Source organism: Galeopterus variegatus, unplaced genomic scaffold, assembly GCF_000696425.1.
Source record: "Galeopterus variegatus unplaced genomic scaffold, G_variegatus-3.0.2 Scaffold33, whole genome shotgun sequence".
NCBI lineage: Eukaryota > Metazoa > Chordata > Mammalia > Dermoptera > Cynocephalidae > Galeopterus > Galeopterus variegatus.
Genome location: NW_007726144.1, coordinates 999,675 through 1,006,741, shown reverse-complemented (window position 1 = coordinate 1,006,741; position 7,067 = coordinate 999,675). Strand labels below are relative to the sequence as shown.

Below are 7,067 nucleotides of genomic sequence, written 5' to 3'. Positions count from 1 at the left end.
GATCTCTGCCCCCACCCCTCCCTCCTCGGACCCGGGAGTCTCTAGCCCCCGCCGTCCAGACGCCCCCCTTAGGCTCCCGCACCGAGCCCCAGTCCCGGAGCGGCGCTCAGTGGCCCCCAGTAGAGCCCAGCCCCTTCCAGCGCTCAAACTCTTTTGTTTTAAATGAACTGGATGGAGCAGCATGGAACTGACGGGAGGGGGGCGCGCCGGGGGCGCCCTGGGCATGCCGGGAGTTGTAGTTTCCCGCCCTCGGGGGCTCGGGGACGAATTCCTTGACCCGATGAGGATAGGGCTGTGCCCTTAGGTCTTCATCCGCGGCTCTGAGGCAGAGCTGGATGTGGGGTGGAAGTCGAGGTCCCTAATTTTTTAAGGGGTGCATACGGAGAAACGGGGCAGTGTGCAGAAACGGAATAGATTTGAAAAAGGCTAATGCAGCGCGCACCCTGCAAGACCCGCTCCTTCCCCATACCGGCGGATCCTGGGGCCCTTTTTCTTATGGTAATAAGGGGGGGGTAGGAGGCGGGGAGCGATCCCCGCTTGGTCACTGCGGCTTTCTCTCTCTCTCCCCTCTTCCCCCTCCCTGCCGCGCTCCCTCTCCTCTCCCCCTCCCGCTCTCTCAGAGTCGATCCCGGCTTCGGGCAACGGGGAGAGGTTCTCAATAGAGCAGACAAAGCCCGCAGCTGCGACGAAGAGAGAACAGGGTTCTGCGCATTGTGCGGGCCGGGAGGGGATGCCGGGCTGGGGGTGGGACCCCCTGACAAAGGATGGGGTCCCCCCATCCCTAAGTAGCAAGCCATCTCCCCTCATCCCCCCGCATCCCAGTCTCGGAGATCTCAGAAGCACCGACTGGGAGGTGAGTTAGTTCACGTCCTTCTGATCAGTGGAAGGGGACGGGGAGGTCTGTGGAGCGATGAGGTGAGGAGGATGAGGGGTGGAGGGAGAGAAGTGGGGGACGGAGAGTGGGGAGGCGGGAAAAAGTCTTAAAAGCATGGTGTGACTTAACAGTTTGGGGTGAGGGCCTTCAGCTTTGGGTGTGTGGGAAGGAGGGAGGGCAGACCGAGGCGGGACTGGGAACCCAGGCTTCCTTCAGGCCTGGGCTATGAACACAGATTGAGGGCAATCTGTTCTTTAACAACGCGCGTCATTCCACTCTGCTTCACCAACCTCTCTCCCACTGAAAACGCATTAATTCGGCTACTTTGACTCTGGAAATTTGGTGGGAGTGAAAACAAGTTTTTAAGGCTTGAATTGGACAGTTGGGCACTTTTAGAGGGAGTTTGGGGAAGGTGGAGTGTAATGCAATCTTTTCTTCTCCCCTTACCCCATATCTTCAGCATTTCTTTTGTCACCTTTTTTATGCCTGGGTCTTTCTCAAGAGAAGAAGGGATGGCACTGCAGCTTGAGAGCTTGAGGTCAGACTTTAAGAAGAACCTCCCCAAAGAGTTTTATAAGAACGGGTGGGTGAGCCACAGTGGTAAGTGTCCTTTTCAGAAATGCCTTGGAAATTGAAAATCTGAACTAGTTTGTGAGGTAAAGGCCTGTTTGGAGGCAGGGAAACGGATGAGATGACCTCACAGACCTAGCACTGTGTGGCCATGAAGGCTGAGCTGTTTCACCAAGTTCCCCAAATTGATCCTTAGAAAAAGTGAATTTGCACACCAATGGAATTGGTGCACTGCAGGGCTCCTTCTTTGCTAGGCAGAAGATCCAGGGAAGGAGAGCCTCAACTGAGGAATCCTGGAAGGCCCCGGGAGTTGGGGAGGGGTGGTGTCCCCTGCATGGGGGATTTAACATAAGACCAACAACAAACCTTATTGTGGGATGGGGTGTTACCACCACTGAGCAAGAGTGGGAGAGGAAGAACTGGAGAGACAGAGCCCTGGAGAGTGGGCTGCTTCTGACTCTTGTCTCCTCTTTGTCTGCCCCAGGAATCTGGAGAGGAGGAACTGTGGTACTGGGGACCAAGGGGATCTTGATGGGGGAAGGTTCCTACTTTGTGGATTAGGTGACTGTTTTTCACATTAATAGAAATAGCGAACAGTTGGATAGGACTTATTATGCGCCAGGCACTTTTTGTGGGGCCAGCTGGTGTGAGCCTTCCTGTCCCCACCAAAATGAGATTCCCCCCAGACACCCATCCTGAATTTGCCTTGCCTCTGCTTTCCTCCCTACTAAGCTAATTAAAGCAGGAGGTTAATGACCAAAGAAGCCTTGGGGATTTGGCCAGGGAGGAAAACAAAGGGCAGAAACAAGTGTGAGTGGGGAGGGGGACAGCTGCTGAATGGGGAAAGGGCAGGCTGAGGGGTGGGGTGGGCAAGGCGGGGGGTTCTGCTGGACCCACATCACTGATCCAACGGCAAGAATGAATCAGCTCTCTGGGAGTGTTAATGTCCACACAGTGCCCAGCACACAGCCCTGTCCAGAGCAGAGGCTCAGTAAGGGTGTGTTGAGTTAACTGCATCTTGAAGCTTCATGGTGTGAAAGGAAGGAGCAGGCCTCTGCTGCTTGTTAGTTCTGCTACCTTGGGCAGTCATTTACTGCTGAGTCTCAGTTTTCTCATCTCTAGGATGGACATAATAAGCCAAGTCCCTAGCACAGTGCCTGGCTCATTTTAGGTATTCAGTCAATGTTAGTTTCCTGGACCTGGTTGTTCTCCCCTTGCAGTTGACTTTAGCCAGCTTGTAGTCTACATTAATTACTTTTCATTCATTTATTCATTCATGCATTCATTCAGCCAAGCACTTCCTATTGAGCTCCTAGGATGGGCCAGGCACTGGAGGAGATTCTGGCCCATCATGAGTCACTTAAAGTCAATTCTAGGTCTAGACTTGCTGAAAAAAGATCATCCCAAACAAACAGCAGATAATTCCAAAAATAATTTCTGTTAAGCACTAGAATGCAGGCAGACTCTGTCTGTCTCTGTCTTTCTGTCCACACACACACACACACACACACACACACACCCATGCCAGGCTCCTAGCTTCACGCCTGGGGAACAAAGGACCCTGTTGAGCTGGCTGTATGTGTATTGTATGTCTACACACACACACACACACACACACACACGAGAGAGAGAGAGAGAGAGAGAGAGAGAGAGAGAGAGAGAGAGAGAGAGAGGGCTGGCTGCAGGGCTGGAAAGGTGACTCTGTTGAGAGTCCAGGGTTTGTGTGGAGACAGGAGAACAGGCAGGAGTGGGGTGGGTGATCCAGACTGTGAGCATGTCTGGAGTGGAGTTGTGTCCCTTCCCTGAATAATCCTGAGCACCTGTTATCACTGTCTAAACAGTACCAAGCAATGGAGGCACACACCTAACACTTTCCCCTACCCACCCCTATTTCCAGAGCCCCTAGGGAAGAAGGGAGACACAGGAGGCTGCCACCAAGGCCACCCTACCAAGCAGGCTGGTTCTTAGAGAGGTTATCTTCCCATCTCCCTACTCTTCTCAGGATGCCTTCTCCATCTGTCCTAGCCAGCTGAGCCTCTTCTCCCATGCATTATGGGGTTTCCATTTTCTTTTCTTTTTTTCATATATTTACTTTTTATTGAATTTGTTAATGTTACAGAGTTGTACTGCCAACCATGCCTGAGAATTCAAAGAAAGAAATGGTACAATGGACATTCTCATCCACCCATCATACAGTATATTAAAACTTGATTTATGTGCATTTTGATAATTTAACAATCTTAAAAAGTTATAACAGGAGTTGAAATTTAAATGTGCTGCAGGTCTTTAGATTTCTAGTACAGTATGCCATTAAATAACACCTCCCCATATTCATCTCAGTTCATTGCTCAATAACATAACCTCCAAAAATTTTTGCTGGGAAAAAATATATACTTTTCAGGGAAAATGTGTAGACCTTGAGGTCCAAGAGACTGTTTTCTTCTCTTAATACCCTTTCCTTGTGGGAAGACCATCTTGCTATCAAACCGTCATCCTTCCTGCTGAGAGTGCAGCCAGTTTTCTCTCTTGCTGGAATGCTCTCATTAATTAATTTCAACCAATGACAATGTACTGGGTAAAATTCTGTAGGCCACACAAAAGAAATATCAGACTTGATCCTTGCCCTCAGCAAGACACAGAAATTAGTCTACATGAACCAGAACTTGGGCAAACAGGATTAAATGTGAGGGCAAATGGTCTTTGGGATTTGGAGGGCTACAGACATTGGGGGAGAGAGTAGGTCACTGTGAGTCCTTCTGTTATAGATCCAGTCTCCAGCCTCATGTTTGGACCTGGACAGATGAACATCTCTGCTTCTCCCCTGGGACTACCCCAGCACTCACCCTACCAGATCCCCTGCTCTGTCTGATTTCCCCAGGGAGAGCAGCTCAGAGGGGCTTGGGTAGAGCCTGGGCCCCCCAGGACAGCTGGCTGACAGGGCCCCTCTGGGACTCAGGGCTGGACCCAGGCGTCCAAGAGGCGGGTGATACTGGAGCTGTGACAGTTGGTCCCCTGATTCCTTATGCAGTGGCGCCAGCTCTGGTTTCGGGCTGGGGTGAGGGAGGGGGAAGGGCACCTGGTGCCAGCCAGGGCTGGGTACTCTCTTGGGGCAGGGAAGGGGAGGCAGTAAACATGCCATTCGTAGGTGGATGAGGATTTTTCCATTGCTCTTTCTGTGCCAGTCACTGTGCTAAGTACTAATATGGAATTATGAAGCCCAAGGCACAGTCTCGCACATGAACTTGTAGATATAAAAGACGTACTCACATTACAGAATGTCATAACTGGAATAGAAGTTGAATGAGTGGGTGAGTGAATGCGTGAAGGATTGAATGAATAGTTTGTCAATCATCTAACAGCCTTATTTTACAGAGAAAGAGCCTGAGACCCAGAGAACCCAGGTCCTGTGACTCCCTTCTGTCTTCTGTTTCATTATGCTTCCTTTTTCAGGAAAGGGAAGAGGAAGTCAGAGAGAGGGGTGGGAAGGGGCTTGCCGCTTTCTGAGTGCCTGTTTGGTGTTAGGCTCTCTTCTTGGCCTTTTCAGACTTGATATTATTTAATCATCTCCACAACTCTGTGGAGTTGAAATCGCTGGCTTTTCTTTTCTTTCTTTTTTTTTTTTTAAAAAAGATGACTGGGGCCTGCCCGGTGGCGCACTGCTACAGTGCGCTGCTTGGGAGTGCGGCGGCGCTCCCGCCGGGGGTTTGGATCCCACATACAGACCGACTGGCGGCCGCTCACTGGCTGAGCGAGGTGCGGGTGCAACACCGAGGGTTGCGATCCCGTTGCCGGTCCCGGTCCGGTATGGGCGCGACACTGAGGGTTGCGATCCGTTGCCGGTCACAAAAAAAAAGATGACTGGTAAGGGGATCTCAACCCTTGGCTTGGTGTTGTCAGCACCACGCTCAGCCAGTGAGCTAACCAGTCATCCCTATATAGGATCTGAACCCGTGGCCTTGGTGTTATTAGCACCGCACTCTCCCGAGTGAGTCACAGGCCGGCCCCTGCTGGCTTTTCTTAACATGAAGGACCTGAGGCTCAGAGAGGTTAAGTAACTTGCCCAGGTCACACAGCTGGTAAGAGGAGACTCTGGTGTTCAAAACTAGAGGTATATGACTCCAGACCCTGGACCCAGAGGTTGACATAACACCCAGTGAGTGCTTGGAGGGAGTGATTGCTGGAGCTGGAGCAGTTTGGGGAGGCTTCCTGGATGAAGTGGATCTGAAGGAGTCCCTGAAGGACGAGTGAGGTTCATTTAAAGGAAAGAATTAGAGGGATGTCTGGAGATGCCCAGAGAGGCTTGCAGGTTGGGCAGGTGGCCAACTTGTGTGGATCTGGGGGAGTAGGGGACGGATTGGAAGAGACGCGTCTTCAAAGTTTGGACACGAGGTGGCGCTGCAGGCTAGTCACCTGAGAGGCTCGAGTCTGGGCTCTGACACTGGGGCCCAGACACTTCTTCCTTGCAAAGCTAGGGCTCAGTTCTCTGCTCTGCCTCCTCAGGTGTCATCTCAAGCTTCCACCTCACCCTCGGCTTCTGGCGGGGCATGCAACACGCGGGGGGACAAGAAAGCTACCAGTCTATTTCTGACTCAGGACAAAAGCCCAGGTGGCTGAGACCTGGGAATCACCATGGGCCTGACCAGCTCCCCACGTCATCTTGAGCTACCCAGATGCTTAAGACTGGCTTCATGTCCAGCGCCCTCCTGAGTCCCTGGAAGACACTGTTCAAGGGACAGGCTAAGGAAACTGGTATTTGAATCCAGCTGAACTGGGTCTGAAAGGGAATAATAATAATAGTATCTAACTAATAAGGATGTAAAACTTTTCATTCAATAAATACGTATTGAACACCTGCTGTGTCAGGCACTGTTCTATGCACTGGGGCTACACCAGAGAACGAGACAGACAAGGTCCTTTTCTCACGGAGGCGCTGAGGTACACTACCTCAGGGAGGGGAAGCAGACTGTAAACAAGTACATAATGCTCTTTCTGGTAGTGATAATCATGACAAAGTTTTGAGGTGGCTAATTTAGAAAGGATCGTCATGTAGTGAGAATTTAGCTGGACATATATAAAGCATGTAGCACAGCGCCTGGTATCGTGTTAGCTATTATTACTATTAGTTTGTTCCCTTTGCTTCTGCCCCACTCCTTCCCCACATTCGCCTTTCTCTGTCCCAAATTCTCCATGTCTTCTCCCAGCAGCCCCCACAGGGACAACAGGTGCTGGCTTGGGAACTAGGAGCCCTGAGTTTTTATTTCTGGTTCTGCCCCAAACAGTCCAAACCAACTCCTCCCCCAGCTTCCCCAGCTTCCGGTCAACGACATTGCCATCCACCTGGTTGCTTGAGCCAGAAATCTGGAGCTATCTGATCCCTCCCTCTCCCCTAACTTCTTTCCACCCAGTCCATCAACAAGCCTTCTCAACTGCACCTTAAAACACTTCCCAAATCCATCAACTTCCCGCCTCCTGCTGCCATCCTGATCCAACCCATCATCACCTCCTACCTGCAGCAGACTCTAACTGGTCTCCCCGCCTCCACTCTTGCCTTCTCTGCTCCTTCAATCCATTCTCCACACAGTGGCCAGAGAGATCATTAAAAAAAAAAAAAAAAAAAAAAAAA

At 51.1% G+C, this 7,067-nt stretch overlaps 1 long non-coding RNA gene across 1 annotated transcript; it reads left to right on the top strand.

The window, feature by feature from the left end:
- Window positions 1-652: 652 nt before the first annotated feature.
- On the top strand, window positions 653-6,296 carry LOC103588874. The gene is made up of 2 exons (XR_550345.1): window positions 653-853; window positions 5,945-6,296. It is a non-coding gene; the product is annotated as an uncharacterized LOC103588874 (long non-coding RNA).
- The last annotated feature ends 771 nt before the right edge of the window (window positions 6,297-7,067 follow it).